Genomic DNA, 12,019 nt, shown 5'->3' with positions numbered 1-12,019 from the left:
TTCTCCAGACGAAGCCCCAGTTCCCTCAGCCGCTCCTCATCAGACCTGTTCTCCAGACCCTTCACCAGCTTTGTTGCCCTTCTCTGGACACGCTCCAGCACCTCAATGTCTTTCTTGGAGTGAGGGACACAAAACTGCACACAGTATTCGAGGTGCAGCCTCACCAGTGCCGAGCACATGTATCAAAGACACTGCTGTTTCAAAGGCAGAATGTTCATATGTGTCATCATGCATGTGTTTTAGCAAAGTTGGGAAACAGTTTTAAATTACAGCATAATTAGTAGTATAAATGTGCTTCAGTGGCAGAGTACCAGGCATTGCTGCTTTCCAGTTTGTGTACGAAACACCTTCACTAGTCACCCACTTGAATATCCCTTGCTCTTCTGTGTCTGAGAGACCAATCCAGAAATACTTCTCAGAGCTCAGACCAACAAGGCTGGTCAGGTATGCTTGCTCATATCTGAAATGACAGGAGTCAGGTGGGGATTAAGCCTAGCTTTCTCTTAGTCAGCCATTTCTCAGCATCCTAAACTACACAGGACTAGAATGAAGGGAGTCTCCATTAGGTTTCCTTTTATATGGGAATATGTTGCTTAACTGGGTACCAGACAGCCTAGCTTCAATAGCAGGTGAAGCTGTGCTGTACTGAACAACTGCTAAAGAACAGAACAGCAGCAGCTGTGGTCTGTACTTTCAGAGTAAAGTGCTGGAAAACATGATTGTGTAAAATATATTTAGTTAGAAATGTCATACTGTATTTATTGATTATTTTTTCCTCCAGAAAAAGGATATTCTGTTTTTCTGGATTCACATTTTTTTCCAAGAAGTTCTCAACTATTTTATAAAATTCCAATATTGTTGCATCAGCTACACATTTTTTTTAACTCTTTTCATACCTGTCTTCTATACTTGTTAAATGACCACTGCTCTTTTCACAGGTTTTCTTTGCTTCTGAAAACGTTACAGAGGTGTGTCCAACCAGGTAGCAGTAAAAACCATGTCTTTCCCAGCCCTGTCAAGAACAGGTGAAACTCACTTGCACTAAAAAGAGCATATGTTATAGTGCCTGAACTTCAGTGTATACTCTTACATCAATATATTTTTAGTATAACCTAATGTGATAACGTGTTCATTTGAATTCCACTGGACTAGTGGAAATTAAGCTTGGTAAACATCCAGAAATAAGAGATTTAATGCATAGGAGTCGCCCTTTTTGAACAATTAGTAACAGTTAAATTTTAACTGATAAAAAAGTCAGAGGCACACAGAATGGAGAGTGTATTCAGAAGTGGGTGAATAAAATACTTCCTTGCTCAGAACCAAAGAGAGTAGTCTGTTATAGTGAGATGCTGACTCAAGTTTCCTGATGTTTCTAGGCTAAAAGAACAGTAATGAGAATAATTAATTGGTTCAATTCATCAGCTCAACTAAAATGTATGACTGAAGAGGTAGCATAAAAACTATTGAAAAGCAAAATCCTCAAAATTACACCTCAATTCCAAGTTACTTTTCCCTTCTATACAGCTCAAGATTTGCTTGCTGCACCCAAGAAAAGTAAATAAAATCTGTGTTCAGTATTTGGCTGCTGCCTAGTTCCATCTAGCACAATGAGTCCCAGCTCTGTTCCCATATGGGGTTGTGAGAAATGTTACTAATTATAGAACAGGAAATATAAATAGGAAAGTAAAAAGATGGAAAAAGTGAATAATAATAAAAAAAAAGCGGTAGGATACAATAACTTGTTCAAAACAAATTCACTCATAAAAGCAATTTGATTGTTTTGATTTGGCTTCAGTAGTGAGATTTGTCATCATCTTGCATCATGTCACATAGTCAATAAATGGTTCCCAGTCTCTGCTACGTCTTAGATAACCACAGATGGTTGTGGAACAATATATCAAATATTCAGAAAACTGCAGTAATGGCTTTAGCCTCTTTCAGAGACAGTTCTGAGAGATAATGGGCCTGACTCAGATTGGGTAAAAAATTTCAAGATAACTTTATTTACTTTATTTTAAATAAGGGAATGTAGTGAAAATCACCCTGAATTTGATGTACAATCACGCTTGTTACAGGGGGTAAAAAAAAAAAAAAAAAAAAAAGATAGTTTCAGTGTGAAGTGGAGCTTATGAAAACAATGGATTTTTGCTAACCAGATTCTTGGTTATGCTTTCTTCTTACCTTGTGGCAGGCAGGATCAGTCTTTGCTGTCCTGGAAACTCCTTGTAGTGGTTCTCTTCTGCAGATGTAACCTAACTTTCTATCACAGGCACTGTCTGCCCAGTATCCATCCTGGATGCAGTTTGAGAAGAGGTGAAAAATAGTGAGGCAGAACCTGTTTCCTTTAGAAACATTATTGATTTTTTAATTTTATTTTTCAAAATATTATTTCAAAGGGAGATCTGTACCTTTTGGTGAATTACAAGTATTTGTGCTTAATTGTGAAGTTATGTTAAGCTGACTGAGCATCATGGGCAGACTGTTAAGTTTTGCTTAACATAGAATGTACACTCACAATCAGATATGAACATTTATCTAATTATCTCTAATTTAAGTTTAAATTTAATTTAGAGCAACCATCTTTCTGAGTGAATAAAGGTACCATTCCTTGATTTGTTTCTAAGTTGCATTCAAAATAATCCTAGAAATAGAAACAAAAATCAAATAGTATAGTGCTACACAGATGTGGAATGATTCTGGCTCTCCTGCCATAATGACACAATCTTCTTGCCCATTGATTGCATGGGTTGGTTCTCCAGGCAACCATTTGGTATATGTCACAGGACTCCCATCACTCCACTCAAAGTACATTTGAGTGTTGAAGTCATTCAGACCAATCGACAGCTCATCCACAGCTTCTAATAATAGGAATTCACCTGTGTTAGTACCCAAGTTGAAACAGTCCGTAAGAGTAAGATTTTATGGAGATGAGCTGAAATTGCGATGTTACAATACAAATTCATCCAGATTAAGTGACAGTGGAGTTTGTTTAAAGATCTAATTCACATTCTTCTTTCAAGAAGATAAAAAATGAGAAGCCAGCAGGAAAGGAGATTCCTCAGCTTTATCAGTAAAAGCCCATTACTGTCTCTACAGGTACAAGGTGTCTGAGGCAGATAATCAGCCCAAATACTCCAGTAACTAGAGCTGTTATTTGCTTCAAGTGATTTCATGCAGTGAAAACCAAATGACAATCAAAAAGAAAAAAATAAAAAAAGAAAATGAAGAGAGCATTAATGATTCCTCTTGTGGGTTTTGGGGGGGATTTTTTTTTTAACCTATACAACTGTGGTCTTCCCTGTAAATATTCATATCAAAGAAATAAGATTTTTTTTTTTTTTTTTTAAATCCTGTAAGATTTATAATAGTATAATTCTCCATTTGTACCAAACACTGCCCTGTAGAAATACTCACTGTAGCCAAGCTGAGACAGTATGAATCCATGCTCCTCAGGGCTGTGGATACTGGCCAGGTTACCATTGCTCTCGTTGCAGAATATTAGGGCTTCTCTCCATGCTCTGGGGTCTCTGTGAACCACGAAACAGTGATCTCCATAGGGAAACCATCCTTCTGGGCATTTAACAGCCTCTGCATCCCCTCAAAATCAATACATATTTCAGGTTTTTAAACAGCATAAACTGAAGTCTAGAATAACTGCAATTACATTTGTAATCGGTTAATTAACTAATTAGAATGAAAATGGAGTGATTACAAACAAGCAGTACTTGTATTCATTCCTCATATGTACAAAACTTTTAGTCTGTTTGCTGTTGCACAATGTACTTTTACAGAAAACGTACTGCGTTTAAATGAAAGAGGGAAATAATGGAGGCAGTGGTTACTGAGCTTCACTACTGTGAAAGGTTCACTTTTGGACAAAGGAATATTTTGGAATTCCATGTATAGTGTTTTCACACAGTATATCCCATCTGATTATGTTTTGCATATTTCGTAAAGCCATTATTGCTGCAGTACAAGTAATTCTCTGCACACATGGCTTTCCATACTAAGTCTCATTAAATAAATCACAGAAAAGCATAGTGGAAAGGTGGTCTGAAGGAACTTGCTCTTTTTTGCCATTTTTCTAGGTTACAGCCAATCCCACTGAGAAGGTAGTTTGAGTGCCATCTTTTCAAGCCATCAAGGGTAAGCCTCAGTATTTTCATTAGAATGAACTGCAGCAAGAGGCATCTCTAACTTTATTTTCACGTCCATGCAGCCCATGATACTTTTGTGATAGTGTATGGCTTAGACCAGTGGCTCTGAAATTGTGAATAATAACATGAAATAAAAATTGCTTGTGTGGTTACTGGGTTCCAGGAACCCTTCTAGTATTTAAATATATTTGGTTAAAGAAATAACAGTATGCTTTGTTCTGTGTCACTCATCAAAGCAGAAGAACAAATGATAATGAGTTTTTAAAATTTTAAATATCCATGAAATTTCATTTTAGTGACATAAATTCTGTCTTAATCAAAGCGGTTTTATTTGCTTGACATACCTGATGGAAGAATGAAAGGATCCAGTGTGGAGTTTTCCTTTTTACAGATATAGCCAACTTTCAGCTCACATGGCTCGTTTTCCCATTTAGCATCTCTTCTGGGATTTAGTACTGCACAGAGTTTCTTAGGCTCAGGCTCAGGGCTTCCTTCACAGAATAAAAACCAAATTATTTTTCTGTAGCACAGGTGTTATGGCAGCAGCTAAAAGAACAATTTACTTCCAGCTTTTCACGTGTCAATTACAGACTTATGACTTAATTTCTACAGTTATTTTTCTACTGGAGATAAGGAAATGTAATTTAAAAGTACCCATCAAAACATTTCTTTAGATGCTTGCTGCATAATTCACACTTTCTGCCATATTTGATTGCAGAATAGCGGTCTCAAAAATAAGACACTCCTGTAAGTTTTGTGAAAACTGTTGGCTTGCACAGAAGAGAGACTAAACTTTGAGTCTGCACTGATCAAAAGTCTGCAGCAAGCCCTTTCCTTGCACCCCCACCTGTTCAATTGGCTCCTGCATAGGAGTCAGCCATACGTCCGTTAAAGAATATGTAGCTCACAACCAGTTGCAGAATAAATTGTGTTGTTGCCCAGCCAGTAGATGCTGGATTGAAGAGTCCAGACAGTGAAGGCGTACCTGGTGCTGCTACAGTTGCAATGGTGTACACAGACTGTAGGAAATCAGAGTCCATAGTTTCACAGCTCATGAAACAACCAGTTTTATACACAATTTGTTGTCAGGGCCCACTTGTGCTGGTAGGACTAAGTAATGAGCTTGTAACAGTTGTGTTCATTAAATCAGAGGACACAGTCTGAGATAATATTTTTGGGCAGGAACGCAGTAAGGCAGTCTCTCAAATAGTTTGTATTCAGACAAGGACTTTTACAGACGTGAAGAGAGAATAGTGTTCTTCAGAGTAAGAGCCATCAGCTGCTAACAATAAAAAGAAATTTCAAAACATGAAAATAAGAGTTCTAGCTCTGTGCTGTAGATCTAAACCAAGCTCAGTGAATTAATATTATTTGTTAAGAATATGAGACAAAAGTAAAATGCCACCAATCTGTGGGATATGTTGTATGTCAGTCGAGTAGGGAGTGGTGGGAAACTAGACTGGACAAAGCTTGACAGGGTAGGCTTCCTCTTTATGGGGGCGTTTAAATGGCTTCTAGTTCCTAGAGCTGTATTTAGCAGAGCACAAAAAATAATAATATGGAATTCCTAAAATAAAACATAAGGCACATTTTTTGGATGAGGTATACCAAATCACATGAAAACAAATTTCTTCATTTCCACAATGCTCTTACAGGGGATTCTTTCCTTTCTATGTCAGGTTCTATCCAGCAGCTATCAGTGGTGTACTGGGACAAAAACATTCCACTCAGGCCCTTTGGAAACGTCTTTTCTGCATGTCGCTTCAGCAGCTTGGCTGCAGATTTGGTCCTTGCTGCAAGCAGAGCCTCCTCACATGCCCTTGCTCTTGCTGTGTGTCTCTCCTCTGCCTGCCTCTGAAACCAGCCCTCCAGGAGGTTCTCCAGCACCACTGTCCTTGGGGAATGGGCAGTGTTTCCCTCTTCTCAGAGAGGTCCACAGTGTTGTGACTTACTTTTTTTTTTTTTCTTTTAATCTGCCTCCAAAAGATACAACTTACAATAATTTTGAAAGAAAGTGGAAATGTGTAGATTAACTCATCATAATAGCCATCATGTGGGGATACAGGAACTCCAAGGGTGTGGACTGCTTGACCTGGGAGCCAACTCCTCCTCTTCTCTGGAAGGCTTAAGGACTTTGACCAGCTCAGCAGAAGGTAGAAAACCCTCTACCAGACTGAGCAGCTCTGGGCCTTCCCTTCATTCTCTGTGCCAGATAAAGATAGGTAGCACCTTTGAGACTTGGGGAAGGCCAGAAGATGCAATATTGAGTGCATTTATTAAGCAAGCAAACATTCAGCATTTGCTGCAACCAGCTGTTGCCATGACAATCATTAAGTGGCTTTCAAAGGTAAACTGCCAACTGTTGTGAACTCTGTTTACAGTCTCTCTTGAATGCTAAAGAGGAGAGAAGAACAGAGGAAAAGCATAAAAAGTGAATGGGAAGGCTTTGCAAGACTGATGCTCACTGACAGTTGAGTCCTTGCAGGATGCGGGGTCTGCCAACCCTTGTGAGTTGAAGAGACCCAGCGGTCTTAACTGACTTGAAGGCATTCCTGGTATGCTACAGCTCGACTGGTGCTTTTCACCTTATCTGCTTCTGATAGATGAGTTTATTTAGCTCTTCTCCTTGAAACTCCTTGTGATATATCCAGTGAAGAAAAGCATCAGTCTCAGCTTTTTAATCTCACATGTCTCATAAGCCTTTCAACTCCATTTCCTTGTGTTCATGGGGTATACTACGAGACTGTTATTGATATGCATTTGTCATGCTGGCAAGAAATATTAAATCCAAAAACTGTTAAAAAAAAGATTACTACCTGGTGCCCAGTTAAAGTGTCTGAAGGGAATACCACCACTCTACTGCCAGACGCTGTTGAGATTCAGACTGTTACGCCCAATCCAGAGAGAGGATCTCTTGCTGTCAATCAAATCTAGGTAACCAAAAAAGTTGAATTCTAATGAGATTTGTTAGGAAATGCTCTGCATTTTCAAAGTTTTGAGGAAGATGATAAGTGTCTGCTTAGTGATTTCTAAGTTCAATACAGTTTATTCTGTAGATAGTAGACTGTAGATAAAGGGTAGAGAACGGCAAAAGACTATTTGGCATATTAGTTTATCTGAATTTAATACTATTCTACAGTTATATGTAAGCAGTAAGCTTTGAAAACTGAAAAACTGAATTGCTGTTGTTAATATTTATGTTACAAGTTTGCTTGGTTGTGATGCAGTTGGTACAAGGCCTTCATTCTACACAGTCTATGCATAATCCCAGAAAGTCTTTAGATTTTTAGTAGTGTTTTGTATAAAATATGTATGGTATTTCCAAAAATCTATTTCATTAGCTGCGTATGAAGCGTACTGATTTCTTAACAGAAAAGTCATATAACAACTGCTTCCTATAATGACGTTTGTTCTTGTGACGTTCCTTTCTGGTGTGCTCTGAGCTTGAGCCAACTTTTGCTTAATTAGCTGGAAGTTCTTAACTGTCTTTGAAAAAAATAATAACAGTAGAAATAATTTCAAATGGCAATTCGACAACTTACGAAAGTTCCCCCTATAAAAGCTTAATTTACAGTAATTGTGCTATTTCTTTAGCAGTACATACACCATTTTTACATCATTTTTTTCATTGTAATGTGATTAAAGCACTGAAATATTTGTAATCAGTCAAAAAAAATTTTTTTGGACACTCTTTTTACTGAGTCTTGCTTGTTAGTTCACCTCTTAGATACATTTGTTCATGTATCTCCGTGACACTTAATAATTCTGCGTTCTGCTGCTGGCAGCTCTTCCTTGCTTGGTGCCACGTGAGAGCTGACTGGTAGTTTATCTGGTAGTGGATTCCTGTCAAAGGATCTATAGTCCAAAATCTGTCATTGTCTGTGTGAGAGAAAGCAAGTAACAAGTGATAGGACGAGAGGAAACAGCCTCAAGTTGTACCAGGTGAGGTTTAGATTGGACATTAGGAAGAATTTCTTCACCGAAAGTTTTGTCAAGCACTAGAACAGGCTGCCCAGGGTAGTGGTGGAGTCACCATCCCTGGAGGTGTTTAAAAGACATGTAGACGTGGTGCTTAGGGACATGGTTTAGTGGTGGACTTGGCAGTGCTGGGTTAACAGTTGGATTCAATGATCTTAAAGGTCTTTTCCAACCTAAACAATTTGTGATTTTTTAAAATGTATTCCTTATTTCTAGTCCACATGTGTTTTAGGTAGCTGGAATTTAGGATTTGTCTTCTGAGCTCTCACTGTTAGCAAAATTTCCCTGGACAAGTTCCAATAAGCCGCAATTACAACTTCCCCTAATTTTCTCTTTTGTTGAGGAAAAGCTATAGAATGTCTTGAACAATTCATTAGAAGAAAATTTTTTATTTTTATTGATTCTTTATTGCTGATTCACTTCATATTTTTAACATTATTTTTTAGTGGTAGACTCAGGTGTTAGTGACAGAGTCCTAACAATTTTATAATGCCAAATACTTCATATTTGCCAGTTTATATAGTGAGTATGTTCTGGGATATTTCAAGCTACTTTATGCAATATTGCAACAGGGAATAATTTTCAGTAATCTCAGTGAAAAGGGTAGTAGTAGTTGGTGGTTGATAATGAGTTGAACCTGGTTTCCCAATGCAAAATGATAAGTAGTAAGTCTGTGGTATAGCACTGAAAAATTAGGTCTGAGGCAGCATTTTTAACATCTTCGTTAACACCCTATTTTGGAGTCCTTCATCTTGCATTCAGATGCACATACATTATCTTGTAATGTAATCTGACATCTTACAAGGGAAAGGCTGATGATGCTGCTATTTCACTAAGACCTTTGAGCCAATCATTATTTTATGTCTTTCAGAAAGCAAACTACATCCTCCCATGGACTGTAGACAATATTTTTGTACAGAACAAGGATTTGCACAGGTAGAAAAGGTTGCTCTACTATTACCACAAATAGCAATGAGGGAAGGAGAATAGGGCTGTAACATCTCAGTTTTCAGATGATTTTATGCTGAATGCAGTCTGGTCTTTTCCTCAGTGCTAGCATCTGATGGACTCACCCAGACAACTTCCAACCTGACTGTAGACTCATAGGAAACATTTTTACTTCTTCTATAAGGAATGTTATGGCATGACAGAGACATTTTTGAGTGAAATCAAGTCATTACAAGGTTTTTCCCTTCCAAATTATTAACAGAATCTCAGTATTGATATATTTACCTAACAATATTTTGTTATAGCCTCTATGTCAGCATTTGGGACTTACTGCCAGTTGGACAGAACCCATACAATTGGTCCGCATCGAAGTCAGGAGTTGTTGCACACCAGAACAAGCCATTGGACCTGCCGGCAGCTGTGCACCCCACGTACCATTGACCCCTCAACTGGAAGGGGAAGGCACATGGAGCTCCATTGGCATTTCCTAACAGGGTAAACATATCTGAGGGGGAAAAAGAAAAATTATAATATAGGTGGGAATCTGAGGGACCTAATTCTCTACATATCTGTACTCTCCGTAAGGCTATGTGGAGAAAGCGTTACAAGTGTTACACCAGTGTAAGTGCAAACCTGCTGTCACTAGCAGTGCCTTCCAGGGAAGTTCTGAGTAGGTCTTGCAACTTACCATTTGCTTATGATATCACCATCTGGAAATAGAGCAGTTTCGTACTGTAGCCAGCTGTGAAAGACCTGTAGTGATTTGGCTCATATTTAAATATGATTTTCTAAAAACAGGATTATTTGTTTAACGTGCAGCTTAACTTCACATCATTCATTAAAATAAATTATTGATTTAATAGTTAAATGTTGTGGGATTTTTGGCATCTGAAATCTCAAAGAGCAACTGAATGTTAGTGTGCATGGAATCATTTCCTTACATTAAATAAATTTAAAGATTTTTTCCTTTCATCCAACAATGCTAATACAATTTCACTAGTGCTAGTATACAGTTAAATAAAGTGCTTTGATTAAAGCTAGCAATTAAAGATAGCCTATATCCACCTTTGCTTTAAAAATACAGAAAAAAAACCCCAAATTTTTTTGCACATACTGCATTCTGTCTGAAGCTAAGCAGCTTTGCATCTCCAGGGTGGGGGAATACAGTCTGAACATGTCAACTAATCATCATCCAGTCCACTACTGCCTCAGGGGAACAGCTGATGTTAGTCTAAGGACAGCAGAAATCAAAGGACCCTATCCGTGATGGCAAACAAGTGGGTTCAATACACTGTGAAGATTAACCTTTAAACTTTACCTTCTTGACCCTGAGAACACAAATCACCCATGGTTCCATAGATCTTCCATTTATTCCTCATCACCGATCCCGTGTTCAGCACAATATTGTCTTCTTTTCTTTTGCCAGCACTGATAAATAAATCTTCGCCTTGGATTGCCAAGGTCGCATTTCTACACTCCGATTTCTGGAATTCACTTTTCTTGTTGCACGGGTACAAAGAAATTTTAGCCTGATTTTGCTTGTTGGGCACTCCCAAACATTGTGCAAATGCCATGCTCATCACCTGGTGATCAGATACCCACCTGAATTTTTGTAACTCAGTGTTTTTCTCGCAAGAAGCTGTTGTGACTGCATGAGAACTCTGAGCAATTAAACACAGCTTAGTATCCTCACTGATATAAAAAATATTTCATTGTCTGTAAAACAAAATAGTCAGAATTAATATACTTATGGTGAGCACATGGTGAGGGAAGCTTGTGAGGAGAGGTGTTCTGTTGATTCTGTGCTGATCTGACTCATGTAGAGACTTTAAGTCTGAGTCACTTTTGCAAAGATCAAGCAGCATTTTCATGACTTTTATTTCCTTCTGGGAAGGAAAAATAAGTGCAGCAATACAGAGAAATAAGAGCACATAGCATACATTATGACAGCTTCAAAAATGTCATCACTGTAACAGAATTTTCATGGGTATAGTGGATTTTATTTTTCTACATCCCTCCTGAAATACACATTTCTTTCAAGATTTCCAAAGGACACCTTACTGAAGATTTGGAAGTTTGCCATCACTTCATGCACTATAGATTTAGCTCATGTTAATACATCTCCACAGGGTTGCATTTGTGCTTAATACAGTTAATGAGCGAGTCTTCTGTGGCTCTTGCTCCTTCTGTAATTGGTATGTTCTGTTACGGTTTGGGGTTGGGTTTTTTTATGATAAAAAAAGCTGTGAAACAGTGACTGGTTAACTTGCCTTGTTCCAGTACCCTCTCATTCATGTGTCTTTCATAAGAAGCCAACATAATTTACACAATCAAATCACAAACATTCTCACAAGAACCAACATGGGGCAGTAGAGGTATTGTGTCTGTGTATCGTTCTGGAAAGACAATAAGTGAATGCTGAACAAGCTAGCTAGCACTGCCAAAGGATTATAGGCAGTCTGATTTAGTGATCCATCAGGACAAGTAGGCCCTGCTGGGAAGGGCTGCCCAATGCTGCAGCTGTACTGCTGGCACAGGAAGCAGGTCGTTCAGCGCTGGGCATCAGCCTGTGGGCACAGCTGCCTGCTTTTCTACACAGCAAGTAGCATACAGCTCCCATTGGCTTTGGGTCACGAGGGAGTCAAATTTGGACTACAGGGAATATTCTAGGACTTATGGAACAGGAGGGCAAGGATTTGCCTTTCAGTTCTCTGTGCCTCAAATCCCCACTTAGAATCAGAGATGTGGTATCACCCCAGCATCACCCTGTATCCGAGAGAATAACCACATAAGGGACAGTGAGATATCCTTCCGAACACTCAAGGAAATTTGTAGGACAAGGGTAGGATGTCACAGCACAGTCAATGTTGAGTAGTGAACAGAGCAGAAAGTGTCTGGGAAATTCTGTGAAGCTATGACAGGAAGAATATTAAATA

The 12,019-nt window shown here is 38.5% G+C and overlaps 1 pseudogene; it reads right to left on the bottom strand.

Annotated features, from left to right (window-relative positions):
• The window catches only part of LOC104348063 (macrophage mannose receptor 1-like), a 40,808-nt pseudogene that overhangs the window by 27,590 nt on the left and 1,199 nt on the right, over positions 1–12,019 (bottom strand).

This window comes from Leptosomus discolor, chromosome 6 (assembly GCF_034619465.1).
Source record: "Leptosomus discolor isolate bLepDis1 chromosome 6, bLepDis1.hap2, whole genome shotgun sequence".
NCBI classification, from domain to species: Eukaryota; Metazoa; Chordata; class Aves; order Leptosomiformes; family Leptosomidae; genus Leptosomus; species Leptosomus discolor.
This window is presented reverse-complemented; position numbering and strand designations above follow the sequence as displayed.